The sequence below is a fragment of the Pelophylax lessonae genome, assembly GCF_965119305.1.
Source record: "Pelophylax lessonae genome assembly, chromosome: 3".
In the NCBI taxonomy this organism is placed as follows: Eukaryota; Metazoa; Chordata; class Amphibia; order Anura; family Ranidae; genus Pelophylax; species Pelophylax lessonae.
In genome coordinates this window covers 111,628,075-111,644,155 of record NC_138770.1, presented here as the reverse complement: position 1 = coordinate 111,644,155, position 16,081 = coordinate 111,628,075, and the positions used below count along the sequence as shown (strand labels likewise).

At 44.5% G+C, this 16,081-nt stretch overlaps 1 protein-coding gene across 1 annotated transcript in view; it reads left to right on the top strand.

Moving 5' to 3' along the window:
• The first annotated feature begins 9,548 nt into the window (after positions 1–9,548).
• Positions 9,549–16,081, top strand: part of PLA2G7 (phospholipase A2 group VII) — a 115,137-nt gene continuing 108,604 nt past the window's right edge. Inside the window, exon 1 of the mRNA XM_082249201.1 lies at positions 9,549–9,701. The gene's annotated coding sequence lies outside the window, so the exon portion shown is untranslated. The remainder of the gene's footprint in view (positions 9,702–16,081) is intronic.

Here is a 16,081-nt window from a genome sequence, read left to right as displayed (position 1 = left end):
TCAAAGAGTTTAAAACAAGTCCATGGCTGCAGTAGTTTTTTCTTCAGCTGGCATCCCACTTTAAAGGATAAGTCCAGACAAAACCTAACTAATGCCTCGTACACACGTACCGATCTTATATATAAGTGGATGATACGCACCGCTCATGTTATTCAGAGTGTGTATATTACCGCATTTGGAAACATGCAGTAGTAAGAAGAAAGCGCTCATAACAGGGGGAAGAAGGAATGGCAGGATCAACAAAGTGTAGCCGTATAGTCGCAGCGAATTGCTTTATTGTATTTATTGTCAGAGATTAAAAAATCACTGATTCCTCACAGTTATTCCCCAAGGATCCCGGATAGCCCAAAATTGTGTCTAAGGAAAATAAAAGATGAACAAAAAACATATATATATATATATATATATATATATATATATATATATATATATATATATATATATATAAACTAAGAATTTTTGGCATACAAATAACTATCAACTGAAAATGGACTTCCAGTGTAATGTCTCGTACACACGTACCGATTGTCGGCCGAAAATGTTCGGCCGCAGAACGATCGGCCGATTGTAGGCTTGTTAGTATGATGCTTCCGACAGTCGACAGCGCACTTTAGGCCCGAAAAGAATCTGTCGTGCAAGCATTAAAATTTTTGTATGCCGACACCAGAGCGGCCGATTGTACGCCAGTCAGTACAGAATTCGGCTGACAGACAGCAGATTTGCAAGACTGGGCATGCTCAGAAAAGAAAAAACGCAGGGAAAGTTAACCATCACATGACATCACTTCTGCAGTCGGCTGTAGTCGGCGGACAAAATTCTTGTGCAGTCTTTTGCACTTTTCAACAGACACGACAGCCCTGGACAAAAGACGGCCGATCGTTCGGCCGACGATCTGCACGTGTGTACGGGGCATAAGTCCATATGCCTGTACCTGCAATCTGCGTATAGTTCTTTATCGGGGTACTTAAGTGATGCTCTAGATGAAGAGATATAGAGATAGTAAGTCTATGGGTGACGTCACTTCCTATTCATTTTCTATTCACTTCCTGCCATTGTTGGTCCTCTCCTGCACAGAGCTTCCATCGCTGGAGACCAGACCAGATATGGTGCAGAAAAGGTAAGCACAGCAATTTTTGCTTTACAGGGTTAGATAGATTAGTCTTAGAATGTGGCAAAGAGCAGGTTTATCTTAGTTAGGTTTTGTCTTTTAAAAAAGAATAGCGCAACCATGCAAAAGAAATGACTATCAAATATGGAGACCATCCATAAATAAAAATGGGGATTTAGTTCCACCATATGGCCATATCGTGCTCAAGCCCACCACTGCGTCAAAGTACCCCATTATCGGTGGGTCCTACACTATCCATAAAAAAGGGGTGAATCCAGCCTCTCTTACCCTTGGAGACAACGCTCCTTGCTGGGAAGGTGTGCTAATGCACTGCAGGGGACTCCTCCTATATCTACTTGATAGAGGACACCAATAGAGTACAGGTGTGTGTGGGGGATGGGATGCTCAACCTCATAAGTCTGGTCAGACCGAATACATTGTCTTTTGACTTATCCTTTATATTAAAAATTGAACTGTATGGCTAGAGATTCGTTCCCCAATCTCATTTGCCATGTATGAAGCCAAAAATGCTAAGCTCAGCATTTTTGGGACTTTATCTCTGCTAGTGGACAAGTGGGTGGCCAGAGGGGGGGGGGGGGTAAAAACAGGCAGCTTATTATACATTTGTAAGAGGCTGTTTACATGTCAAAGCCAAAGCCATAACCAGAAGAAAGCTGAATGTGGCATGTCAATTTGACCGGTGGCAATGCCTGTCAAATTCACCCATTCAAATCAGTGGGGCCATGCTGCAACTGCAAGTCGTTAGTCCCATTGAAAATCCACCTTAGATTGCTTTTCAGATAGTTACCAAATGTGAGCTTAGCCTAACCTCTGTAAAATTTGTATTGCTGTCCGTGTCCTTATTTAATAATTCTATTCATTTCAAGCCATAGTGACAAAGTTGTCACCAGGACAGGAAGTAAAAGGAGGACACTGAACAACAACCAATAGGACACTGAAAAAAAGAAAGCTAGCTTAGCCCCTAGCTGTTCCCTAGTATTTCCCTAATAATGGCTAGGTATAAACTTTTTAACTTCTTCGGAAACTATCTGTTGCAAAATTGTGCAATTTTACCCTGAATACCTTTTCTAATGATTGTGACATTGTAGCAGCTGGTATCTGTTCTCTACATAACACAAGAAAATCTAGGTGACACAGACATGGAAACTATGACAATGTCTTTAGTCATATGACTGAAATAAAATAAGCAAAAACTTCCTTGTAACTCCTTGAGGAAGTTCTGAACTCCATTACTTGGCAATTTTTCTTCTGAATACATCATTCTTGTTTCCAGCGAGTAAATATTTGGCAGGATGAATACTGTATACAATCCATATGAAGTACAAGGTGTCAAAAGTCTTTTGCAACTGTTGCCTGGGGCCACCAAAGTTTCAGTTCCTCTTTCCCTATGTTATTTCAATTACAATATCCTCATAGGATGAAAAAAAGAAAAGCTTGGAACATGCTCCACTGGTACACGGGATCAATATTTCTGTATTGTGCAATGTATATTACAAACTTAGGAGTTCAAGGAATCCAAATGAAAGAAAACCACTTTAGCCCCGGAAGATTTTGCTGCTCAATGACCAGGCCACTTTTTTCAACTTGGCACTGAATTTAACTGACAATTGCGCGGTCATGCAATGAATACTGTACCCAAACAAAATTTACATCCTTTTTTTCCCACAAACAGAGCTTTCTTTTGGTGGTATTTGATCCCCGCTGCGCTTTTTATTTTTTGCGATATTAATAAAAAAAAGAGCGAAAATTTTGCGAAAAATATTGTTTTTTGTTTTTTTTTTCAAAATTGTCGCTCTTTTTTCAAAAATTAAAAATTGCGCAGGTGATCAAATACCACCAAAAGAAATCTCTATTCGTGGGGAAAAAAAGGACGTAAATTTAATGTGGGAACAGCGTCGCACGACCACGCAATTGTCCGTTAAATTAACGCAGTGCCGAATCGCAAAATATGGCCTGGTCAGGAAGGGGGTAAAATCTTCCGGTCTTAAAGTGGATAAAAATACACTCATTGAGAATTTTTTTTGTCAAAGACATGTAGCTAAATACATTGTGGCCTAAATATATGACAATAATAGAATATATTGGATATTTTCTAACAGTCAAAGTAGAAAATGTCAATTTTTCACATTCTGATATATAACATTCCCAAAAAAAAAATTTAAATCAAAATTTTTTAACATTTTAGGCCAATTTGTTTTCTGCAATATATTTTTGGTAAAAAAAATTGCAATAAGCGTATTTTGATTGATTTGCGCAAAAGTTATCGTGTTTATTAACCACAGGAAAGATTTATGTCATTTATATTTTTTTTTATTTTTTACTAGTAATGGCGGTGATCTGTGATTTTTTGCGGGGCTGCGACATTGCGGTGGACAGGTCGGACCCCTGACTGACATTTTTGACACTTTTGGGGGGACCAGTCACATTACTACAGTAATCAGTGCTATAAATATGCACTGTTACTGTAATAATGACACTGGCGGGGAAGGGGTTAACCCTGTTGGTGATCAAGGGGTTAAATGTATGCCTGATGCTTACTGATGTGACACAGATTGCAGGTTCAGCTATGCCGAATCCTGTGATCTCTCCCTGCCTGTCACAGACAATTGACACAAGAATCTCTCACACTTTCCCCGACAATCGGGGAAGAGAGGCGGCCTCTCTTCCTCCAGCCCGACTCCCGCTGTGTCTAAACACAGTGGGAGCGAGCCTCCTGCGGCGCGCGCTCCGCCGAGACCACTAGGAGTCAAGCGACGTACGTCTACGTCGCTGGACCCAGGGGAGCCGCTGTAGCAGCACAGTGAGTGGTCGGCAAGTGGTTAGAATAAAAATTCCAGAGTGGTGTGTCCAAACAAAACTTTTTTTAGTTATAGATAGATAAGGAAAGAATTAGAACCCTTTGTTAAGTTTTTATTGTTATCTAGAGTTTACAGAAATTAGAGAGTAGGATAAATATATGAGAAGGCACCTTGTTGTGCCTGGTATTTGCCAGATATCTCACATGCAATTCTTTTTATTACAGCTGTGGTAATTAAAGTGTAAATCCAACCAAATTGTTAAATTGTTAATAGCCTCTGAACTGTCCTCTGTTTCACTTATATTCTAGAAGAAATACTTACCTTGAAAATGTCTTGTCAGGTGTGGTCAGCTGAAGTCGGAGCGTCCTCTGCGATGTCCTCTTTGGTAACGTCGGAGTCCCCTTCACCGGCCCTACTCGTCACTTCCGGTGTGGGTGCGTCATCACTGCACAGCTTCTAGGCATGCCCAGAAGCTGTTCAGCAGGGAATGATGCGCCTGCACCGGAAGTGACAAGCAGGGCCGGTGCAGGCGCATTGACTCCTGGGAGCGACGACGCTCGGCTCCCAGGAGTCAATGCAAGGAGGAAGTGACGTCGCTGGCCGTGGCCACAGAGGGAGGAAGAGGAAGGAAGGTAAGTATATTTTCTTTAAAAACAAGGTAAGTGAATCAACAAAAAAAACTTTATTTATCCAATTGTTTTTCAGGTAAATTAGAGCAAGCGGACGGTGAAAAGTTCATTTTGAGGGTGGAACTCCGCTTTAAGTAAATTGGGGAAGAATTAGAACCGTTGTTGGGTTTTTATTGTTATCTGGGGCTTCCTTAGAGAATTATCCCCTCACTTACTATCTTGCTGACAACACTTTAATCAGACAGGAAGTGAGTGAAAATCTTCCAAACAGATATAAATATTTTTTTCAGCAGATATGGGGAGGCTAAAAACCATGCCAGATCTTTTTTCTTTTGTCTCCCTTTTGCAGATTTTTACTCATTTCTAGTAGTGATGAGCAGTGGCGGCTGGTGCTCCAAATTTTAGGGGGGGCGCAAAAAGAAAAATGGAATACGTATTGCTTTGCGGCAAAAATTACCATACAAATAACCCATAGCAACCAAAGCCCTAGCATCCAGGGCTTAGGATGCAGTAACCCGTAGCAACCAAAACCCTAGTACCCAGTGCGGAGGATGCGATAACCCAAAGCCCTAGCACCCACAGCCATAGCAACCAGGGATCAGCTTGCATCCTAGAGGCAGAAGCTAACTGGTTGCCATGGCTTACAGCCTAGCAACCTGCGGGCATCATAGCCGGGTAATCCACTGCAGCAGATTCTATAGATCAGCAGGGGATCAGTGTTGTCTTTGCAGGTCAGAGGCTGTCCCCAGCTCACACAGGCTCAAAGTTTTTTCCGAGCAAGGTGGCACAAAGTTCTCCAAGGGCGGACAAGCTAGCAGCAGCACACAATGCCACAAAGGGCCCCCCTCCTTACCTGTGCAAGGCTCCTGACGTGCAGTCAGCTGCTGGATCCTAATAGATATACATGTGCTGGAAAAAGGGAAAAGGCTGCTGCTGCCTTCCCTGCAGCAGGCCTGCACACACACAGCCAGCCCTGTGCTGCCTATAGACTGGGAGCTGGGAATGTCTATGTACTTGCCTTCTAATCACATCTATCTCTCTATCTCCCAGCCCTCTAATCACCGCGCAGCCTACTGGGGAGATGTGCCTGCAGCCTGCCTGCGTTTACTAAGTTCTCCCACTGCTGACATCCATTCCCAGGCACTTCCCTTTTGCTTAGGGCCACACTGGCCCTTGGGTTATAGGACACAAATTATAGGCTCCTCTCCTTCTGAAATAAAATAAACACTTTCCTGCAATGTCATGACAGCGGCAGAGGAGACACACGAGGCACTGAGGTAGTGGCTTAATTCACTTACCTGCTCTCCTGGGCTGGTTGACTCAAGTGTGACTCTGTGAGACATCTCAACCACGCGCTGCTCCTCCTCGCTCTGACGGTGGGCGGGAACCGGGAAGGTGACGGACGGTGAGTGACCGACGCACGCACCACCCCCACGACGATGTCAGCTGGGATGTCCTGAATTATTGGTCCAGGCTGGAGTCTGGACCAATCACAGGACTACAAGTGTAGAAGTGGGGAGTGTCGGGGCGCATTGCTCTGCGCCCCGATGACACCCAGAAGGCCGCCAATCGGCGCCTCTGCTGCCAGCACATGGGATGCCAACCCCCCCCCATAGCCAGCAATAGGTCCGGCGCCCCTAGTAGGCTTTAAATGGTAATTTTTTTTTTCTTTGAAGATGCTGATTGGGGGGGGCAGCGCCCCTGCGCCCCCTATCGACCGGCCGCCACTGGTGATGAGTGTAGGTTTAGTCCGAACCCAAGTTTAGGCAAACCCAAAATGGATCAAGCACCCCTACCCTTTTCAAACATGAATCTGGCACTCCTGCCCTTTAGGCTGCATTCACATGTCAGCTTATAATCGCGGGCAGAACCGCCGCGGTTCCGCCCGCGATTCGGAGATTTATTGCAAATCGCGGGACGCCTAGCGTTGCCCGTTGATTTGCAATAGCCCCCCAAACGCCGAGCGATGTTGCCGCGATTTACGCCCGCCGAATCGCGGCAACATCGCGCAAACAAAATCGCGGGACGCAATACGCTCCAAAGAAGCTCTTGTACTTTTTTGGAGCGTATTGCGTCCCGCGATTTTGTTTGCGCGATGTTGCCGCGATTCGGCGGGCGTAAATCGCGGCAACATCGCTCGGCGTTTGGGGGGCTATTGCAAATCAACGGGCAACGCTAGGCGTCCCGCGATTTGCAATAAATCTCCGAATCGCGGGCGGAACCGCGGCGGTTCTGCCCGCGATTATAAGCTGACATGTGAATGCAGCCTTAGGCCTGTAGGCATAGGACACACCCCTGCCACGCCCCCTTAAGGAAGAATTGTACAAAAAAATGATTGGTTAAACCGACAGGTGCTTTTTTTTACTACTACTATTCCTTTATATTGGCTTTTGAAATTTACAAATGCAGATATTTAGAAATTGGATGAAAGGTTTAGCACGGGTAAACACTTTTTGATAGCCAATTAGTGCATTTTATATACAACTATATAGATCAGACCAAAATGAGGGACAAATGAGGAAGGAAGAGGTACAGAGGGACATTGTTCCAAATGAGGAACAGTCCCTCAAAATCAGAGACAGTTGGGAGCTATACTTTATGTATGCCTGCTTTATGGACTTTGCTATTTTTTTATGTTGTGAGTTAATGTGGAAAAACTAGTGCTGCATCGTTTATATGTTAAATTGGTTGTTAAGCCATAAAACAACTTTGCAACAATCCCCTCTGCTATGTTAAATAATGTCCCCAGTGCATTTGTTTCTTTTTTTAAAATGCCACTGCGTATCTGATTTAAGAGAGCCGACCAGCACTCACGTAACCAGCCGCAAAGTGGGAGGGACTGATAAACTCCCGCTGACATCAGCCAAGTGAAAGAGAGGAGAGGAGGAGAGAGGCGGCCAGTCACGTGAGCGCCGATCGGCGCTCTGCAATCAGGTACACAGCGGCATTTAAAAAAAAACAAACAAATAGACTGGGAACATTATTTAACATAGCAGAGGGGATTGTTGCAAGGTTGTTGTATTATGAAAGCAGTGGGAGGGGAAGATCGTGGAGTGAACAGAGCTGACAGGCAGGGAGGGGAGGCGGAGGAGGACAGAGGGAGACACAGGAGAGCTGCAGATCGCAGCGGATGACAGAGGCACATAAACTGACCACGGTGTCAGGGCTCAGCAGCCATGATAAACTGTTGTCAGTTTACAGGGGGAGGGCAGAACCAAGCAGGATCAGCCAGGTATTTCAGATGCTGAAGGAAGGGCTCTGAGGAAGGGAGCTTGACTCCCGAAACGCGTTAGCGGTCGCAATTTCCAGGACATGGTCCAACACATGGGTGACGGGAATTTGCAATACGATTTTTATTCTTCATGTTTGTGAGTACGCATTCAGCATTTTTATTAAATCAATTTTAACAGTACCACGGGTAATGCACTAGGTGTTTGCGCCTCCTTTTCTTTTCTTTTATGCATCCGTTTGGAGTTCCCTGCCTAAAGGAGAGCAGCACGCCAGTCTTCCCCTTCGGAGTGAGCGCTTGGCTGATTATTTGTTTTGAGGTATTTCAGATGATTCAGGGGGCCAAATTACACAGCACAAGTAATGTGCTGTATAACATGCTTTAAGGGAACAGGATGCAATTTTTATTTTTTTTTGTTAGGGTAACAAACACTTTAACCACTTTAAGATCGGAAGGATTTGCCCCCTTCCTGACCAGGCCCTATTTTGCGATTTGGCACCGCGTTATTTAAACGGACAATTGATGTCCTTTTTTCCCCACAAATAGAGCTTTCTTTTTGTGGTATTTGATTACCTGTGAGATTTTTATTTTTTTGTGCTATAAACAAAATTTTGAAAAAAAAACAATATATATTTTTCACTTTCTGCTATATAACATTCTCAAAAAAAAAATTTAAAAATCAAAATTTTTTAACATTTTAGGCCAACTTGTTTTCTGCTACATATTTTTGGTAAAAAAAAATATTTTTGGTAAAAAAAAATTGCAATGAGTGTATTTTGATTGGTTTGCGCAAAAGTTATCGCATCTACTAACTACGGGAAAGATTTATGTCATTTTCATTGTTTTTATTTTTTTTACTCGTAATGGCGGCAATCTGCGATTTTTTTGCAGGACTACGACATTGCGGCGGGCAGATCAGACCCCTGACTGACATTTTTGACACTTTTGGGGGTACCAGTGACATTACTACAGTAATCAGTGCTACAAATATGTAATTTTTGACATTGGCAGGGAAGGGGTTAACATTGTGGGTGATCAAGGGGCTAAATGTGAGCCTGGGGGAGTGATTCTAACTGTGGAGGGGGGGGCGTGGCTTCTGAAATGACCCTAGAGACCTGTGATCCTATATAGAAGGATCACATGGGCTCTATGACCATTCCAGGGAGAACGGTCAGCTGTGTTTACAACAGCAGCCGTTCTTCTCTCTCAGCGGGGAGCGATCGCGGGTGTCAGGCAGCAATCGGAGCCACCTGCCCGCTGTATTGGCTTCCCCGCTGACAAGTGGGGGCGGGAGCGTGCTGCCGGCGGCGCGCGCTCGCCCCCTAGCCTCCCGAGAGCGAGCGCCGTACATGTATGGCGATTCGCCTGGGAGCGGCTGCCTGCCGCAGTACATAGTAAAGTGGTTAATTTCTATAGTACCACGTGACCATGCATTATGCAAATGTCACTCCATGGGTGGCCTTGTCACCTCCCTCCTGCCTGACATCCTTTGATTAAAAATTTGAAGAAGCCAGATGAATAATTGCCAGCCAAATACTGTCTGCACACAAACAGATGCAGGTAATGTTTAGGTATTTTGACGGTTATAGATAATACTAGTTGCAGCGGGATATTCGTCTATCTGTCCTGTATAGTGTGGATGGAGGAATCTGTTAGAAAAAAAAAAACTGTGCATGTTCAGCTTTACTGTACTTCTCCGCAGTATTGTAATCTGTGGCGAAAAAAAAAAAAGTAAGATAAAGTGCAGCTCCTCCCTACATGCCCTGAAGAAATGTCAGGAAAGAGACTGAGTCCCATCCCATGAACACACAGCTGTATACAGGGCAGGTCAGAGCTGTGCATGTGTCAGCTGAGGCTTGGAACACATTGATCCAGTGAGGGATCCAGGCCAGGAAATCTACAACCGCAGCCACAAGGTAAGCTTTTGCACGCCATCTAATAATCTGCTTATTATTTTTAGCAAAGGAAACATGGCATTTGGTTTTTTTAGATATCTTCTGCCGGGCTGACATCCATAAATAACTTTCACTGAACTTTTAATTCCTGTTATTTCACATCCACAGTAATCGTGTGCGGAATTAGCGATTCCTACTGATTTTGATGCTAAGCTTATGCAGCGATCTCCAGCCATAGGGATCACTTCTATAGTAAAGAATGTGATTGTTTGCCCCTTTCTGTTTCTTTTTTGCTACATATTCACTAGTCGCTTTTTTTTTTTTTTTTTTTTTTGGTTTATAGGTTTCCTCTAAAGTGTATATTCAAAGGGAATTTCCAGTTTTCCTTCACCAGCCTAATCTAGGGGAATTTGTTAGCTTTTAATGAACATACAGCATTATGTCTCATCTAGGTCAGAGGATGTGCTAGACCAGCCTTTTTCAACCAGGGTGCCGTGGCACCCCAGTGTGCCTGCTGGGTTCTTCAGGGGTGCCTTGGCAAAATGGCTAAAAGTGGCAACAAGTTGCCACATGTTTTTACTTTGTAGAATTACAACTCTGGGCACTGTGCTGGTCAAGCCACTGGCACCCTGGCAACCCTGGGCACTGTGTGGGTCAAGCCACTGGCACCCTGGCAACCCTGGGCACTGTGTGGGTCAAGCCACTGGCACCCTGACAACCCTGGGCACTGTGTGGGTCAAGCCACTGGCACCCTGACAACCCTGGGCATTGTGTGGGTCAAGCCACTGGCACTCTGACAACCCTGGGCACTGTGTGGGTCAAGCCACTGGCACCCTGGCAACCCTGGGCACTGTGTGGGTCAAGCCACTGGCACCCTGACAACCCTTGGCACTGTGTGGGTCAAGCCACTGGCACCCTTACAACCCTGGGCACTGTGTGGGTCAAGCCACTGGCACCTGGCAACCCTGGGCACTGTGCGGGTCAAGCCACTGGCACCCTGACAACCAGTGACATCACTTGTTGATAAGGAGAATGACAGTGCTTGCAGAGCACCCTTATTTGCTCCTCCTCATCCCTTCTCCATCAGCACTAGGGTGACATTAGCAAACAGAAGAAGAGAAACTGAGGAAAAAGAGAAACCCTAGAACACTAGTCCGTACCCAGTTTGCAATAGTGGAGGAATAAATCACTTCCTTCTAATGTTAGATTTCCCATGTGAATGGATGTTGCTGCGTTATGTAAAACTATTAGTTTAGTTTTTTTTTTACATTTTAGAATGGGGTGCCTCGAGATTGTGCAGAATTATTAAGGGTGCCATAACTGAAAAAAGGTTGAGAAACACTGTGCTAGACATTTGTAGTATACTCACTGCAAACCTAGAGGCTCGTTTCCTTTAGAGCCCCTTTCACGTCAGGTGCTATAAGCAGCGCTGGGACAAGGTCATCTAGAACCCAGGGCAAACATGGCAAACTGCACCCCCCACCAAGCTGTATAAGCGTTCTGTATCAGCAAAATTCCCCCCATACTGAGCACTAATCTGCATGCTTACCCTTTAAGCATACATCCCCCTTCCTCCCAGTACAAATCTGTCCCCCTGCTAAAATCCCCCCCCCCCCCCCAAACACAAGCCCAAACCCTCTACCCCTGAAGTTTCTCTAGTACACATCATCTACCCCACTTCAAATCCCTCCCAGCACATATCTCTCCACCCCCCCCAAACTTTCCCTCCTAGAACAATACTTACCCCCTGCTGAATCCCATATCCCCCCTTTACAACACATATCCCCTCCTTACAATCGCCTTGTGGCACCCCTTTCCTCACATGATACCATAGTGCTCAGGGCAGCCGTCCCTCCTGCCCACCCCTTGTCCCATGGATGCGTTGGGTAGCCATTCCAGCACAGTCCCATCACAAGACAAGGCTAAATGCCTCACCTTTTACCTGACCAGTTCACACCACTGTGGTGTGGTGGTGTGAACGGTCCCTTAAATTTTGATAGTATAAGTACAAAATTAAAGGGGTTGTTGTAAGCCTCAGATATGAAATATGAACAAAGCATATCCCTCTATAGCAGTGTTTCTCAACTCCTGTCCTCAGGGCACACTAACAGGCCAGATTTTAAGTATTACCTTGGGGAGATGTAGACTAGAATACTGCAATCACTGAGCAGCAAATTATATTACCTGTGATGTATTTCAGTTCTCTTGCACACCTGGCCTGTTAGTAGGCCCTGAGGACCAGAGTTGAGAAACACTGCTCTATAGTGTGTAATTGTCTCAAGGGCAAAAGTGTCATTTCTGTCTGCTGCTTCATTCCTCTGCTATCAGCATGAGTCATTCTGACAAGTTTTCCTGACACAGAGAGAAAAATTGTGACAGGGGAGGGATCTCCAGATGATTGACAGCCTCAGATCTGTTACTTTGTGCTGTGCGAAGGAGGAGGGGGGAGGGTGTCCCTTCCCTCCAATCAGCTGTCAGAGCTATCCTAACTGAGCTCTGCAGTGTGTGACTTCAGCTCTCCACCCCCTTTTTTTCTGAACTCTCAGACAAGCTTTAGTAATTCAGCTCTTTGAATGGATGTTAAAAAAAGACTGCAGATAAACAGGTACAACTTATGTAGGAGGATTTGTTTAATCTCTGTGTATCACCTGAGGCCAGTCACTTCACTGGGTATATGTAAGGGTTTACAAACACTTTAACCAGTTCCCATCTGGCCTATAGGGGAATGATGCTGGGGCCTGCCTCTTATCTATCTGGGTGGATGTCATATGGCGCAGTGGTGCGATCTGTCACCAGCTGCATCCACCAGACACAGCCAATAACTGATCACTGTACCTGCCCGCTGCCTGTACATTTCAAGCCATCCAATATGTACAATTGTGTCGCTAGCTGTGATTTGTCACAGTGATCACATGCTTCAGAGTGGGCCAATCACAGCTAATCACAACAAAACAAACTGAATGAATCAATTTCATTCAGGAAAATGCTTGCATTTAGCAATGAAATTCATTATATGCAAACACAATAAAAAAAAAAATACTGATCACTTCCCCAGAGTAGTACAATGTTACTATGGTAACAGTATCTTACTCTGGTCACAGTGTGTTAAAAAAAAAAATCAGGAAATAAAAAGAAGGAAAAAAATACAAAAAATATATATATATATATATATATATATATATATATATATATACATACATACAGTATCGCACACAAGTGAGTACACCCCTCACATTTTTGTAAATATTTTATTTTACCTTTTCACGTGACAACACTGAAGAAATGACACTTTGCTACAATGTAATGTAGTGAGTGTACAGCTTGTATAACAGTGTAAATTTGCTGTCCCCTCAAAATAACTCAACACACAGCCATTAATGTCTAAACCGCTGGCAACAAAAGTGAGTACACCCCTAAGTGAAGATGTCCAAATTGGGCCTAATTAGCCATTTCCCTCTCCAGTGTTATGTAACTTGATAGTGTTACAGGTCTCAGGTGTGAATGGGGAACAGGTGTGTTAAATTTGGTGTGTTAAATTTGGTGTTATCACTCTCACTCTCTCATACTGGTCACTGGAATTCAACATGGCACTTTATGGCAAAGAAATCTCTGAGGATCTAAAAAAGACAGAATTGTTGCTCTACATAAAGATGGCCTAGGTTGCCAAGACACTGAAACTGAGCTGCAGCACGGTGGCCAAGACTATACAGTGGTTTAACAGGACAGATTCCACTCTGAACAGGCCCCACCATGGTCGACCAAAGAAGTTGAGTGCACGTGCTCAGCTTCATATCCAGAGGTTGTCTTTGGGAAATAGACGTATGAGTGCTGCCAGCATTGCTGCAGAGGTTGAAGGGGTGGGGGGGTCAGCCTGTCAGTGCTCAGACCATACACTGCACACGGCATCAAATTGGTCTGCATGGCTGTTGTCCCAGAAGGAAGCCTCTTCTAAAGATGATGAATAAGAAAGCCCGCAAACAGTTTTCTGAAGACAAGCAGACTAAGGACATGGATTACTGGAACCATGTCCTGTGGTCTGATGACACCAAGATAAACTTATTTGGTTCAGATGTCAGGCGTGTGTGGCGGCAACCAGCTCAGGAGTACAAAGACAAGTGTGTCTTGCCTACAGTAAAGCATGGTAATGGGAGTGTCATGGTCTGGGCTGCATGAGTGCTGCTGGCACTGGGGAGCTACAGTTCATTGAGGGAACCATGAATGCCAACATGTACTGTGACAAACTGAAGCAGAGCATGATCCCCTCCCTTCAGAGACTGGGCCGCAGGGCAGTATTCCAACATAATAACAACCCCATGTACACCTCCAACTAAAAAAGCTGAGGGTAAAGGTGATGGACTGGTCAAGCATGTCTGCAGACCTAAACCCTATTGAGCATCTGTGGAGCATCCTCAAACCGAAGGTGGAGGAGAGCAAGTTCTCTAACATATACCAGCTCCCCGTGAGGTTATCATGGAGGAGTGGAAAAGGACAAAAGGAAAGAGTAAGGGAGACATCCCATATCGGAAACATTTTCACGGCCCATATCTGCATCCTATGATTCATAACGGGTGTCAGGGAGCCGGATCATATTGCAACACTTTACAATTACTTAGCCATACTATCCTCCTCCCCCCCCCCCCTCTCTTGATTCCTTCCTCACCCTAACTTTATACGTGCCCAAATCGACCCGCCACCAAGAGCTAGTTTGTACCATTTCTACAGACTTCGCTAACAGAGACCATAATCTACTGGAGAGCACATCTATACTCAAACTCACTGCCCCACCACTCCGTACCCCACTTTCACTCCCGTGCTGAAGGGCCTGGGTTGGTTATGTTCTATTTTGTTGTGCTTTGTCAAGATATTTCACATTGTTATGTATTCTATATGCAAGACACCACTCGAATCGAAGAGAGGTACTATTGGGCATACTGTTGTTTTGTTATACTGTATTTGACCCTTCTCTTTATTCTTTTTGTAATGTTCTAATATTTCAATAAAATATTTTTTGAAAAAAAAAGGAAGAGGACTCCAGTGGCAACCTGTGAAGCTCTGGTGAACTCCATTCCCAAGAGGGTTAAGGCAGTGCTGAAAAATAATGGTGGCCACACAAAATATTAACGCTTTGGGCCCAATTTGGACATTTTAAATTAGGGGTGTACTCACTTTTGTTGGCAGTGGTTTAGACATTAATGGCTGTGTGTTGAGTTATTTAAGGGCACAGCAAATTTACACTGTTATACAAGCTGTACACTCCCTACTTTACATTGTAGCAAAGTGTCATTTCTTCAGTGTTGTCACATGAAAAGATATAATAAAATATTTACAAAAATGTCATAGTCATAGTCATAGTTAGTGAGGTTGAAAAAAGACATCAGTCCATCCAGTTCAACCTATGATGTGTGTGTGTGTTTGCTTTTAGCCGTACATTGTATACCCCTGTATGTTGTGGTCTTTAAGGTGTCCATCTAACAGTTTTTTGAAACTATCAATGCTCCCTGCTGATACGACTGCTTGTGGAAGAGAATTCCACATCCTTACCGCTCTTACAGTGAAGAACCCCTTACGCACTTTAAGGTTAAACCGCCTTTCCTCTAGTTTTAGTGAGTGGCCACGTGTCTTATTGTATCTCCTTTCTCTGAATAGTTTGTTCCTTATGCTCGGGTCGCCCGTACAGTATTTGTACATTGATATCATACCCCCCTCAATCGTCTCTTCTCCAGAGAGAATAAGTTCAGGGCTTGTAGTCTTTCTTCATAGCTGATGTCCTCCATCCCCCTAATTATTTTTGTTGCCCTTCTCTGGACTTTCTCCAGTTCCAGCACATCCTTTCTAAGGACCGGTGCCCAGAACTGGACAGCATACTCCAGATGTGGCCGGACCAGAGTCTTGTAGAGCGGGAGAATAATCTCTTGATTTCTGGAGTGAATCCCCTTTTTTATACATCCCAGTATTTTGTTGGCTTTGCTTGCTGCGGCCTGGCATTGCATGCCACTGCCAAGCCTGTTGTCTACCAGTACCCCTAAGTCCTTTTCCATCCTAGACTCACCCAGAGGTTCCCCCCCTAGCGAGTAGCTTGCTTTCTGGTTTCTGGCCCCCAAGTGCATTACTTTACATTTTTCAACATTAAATCTCATCTGCCATGTAGTTGCCCACTCCGTTATTTTGTTCAGGTCCGCTTGCAAGGTTTCCACATCCTGCATAGAAGATATTGGCATGCCTAATTTAGTATCATCCGCAAATACTGAGATTGCACTAGATATCCCCTCCTCTAGATCATTTATGAATAAATTAAACAGGATTGGTCCCAGGACAGAACCCTGGGGGACCCCACTTTCCACACCCGCCCAATCCGAGTACTCCCCATTAATCACCACCCTCTGTACTCTCCCCTGGAGCCA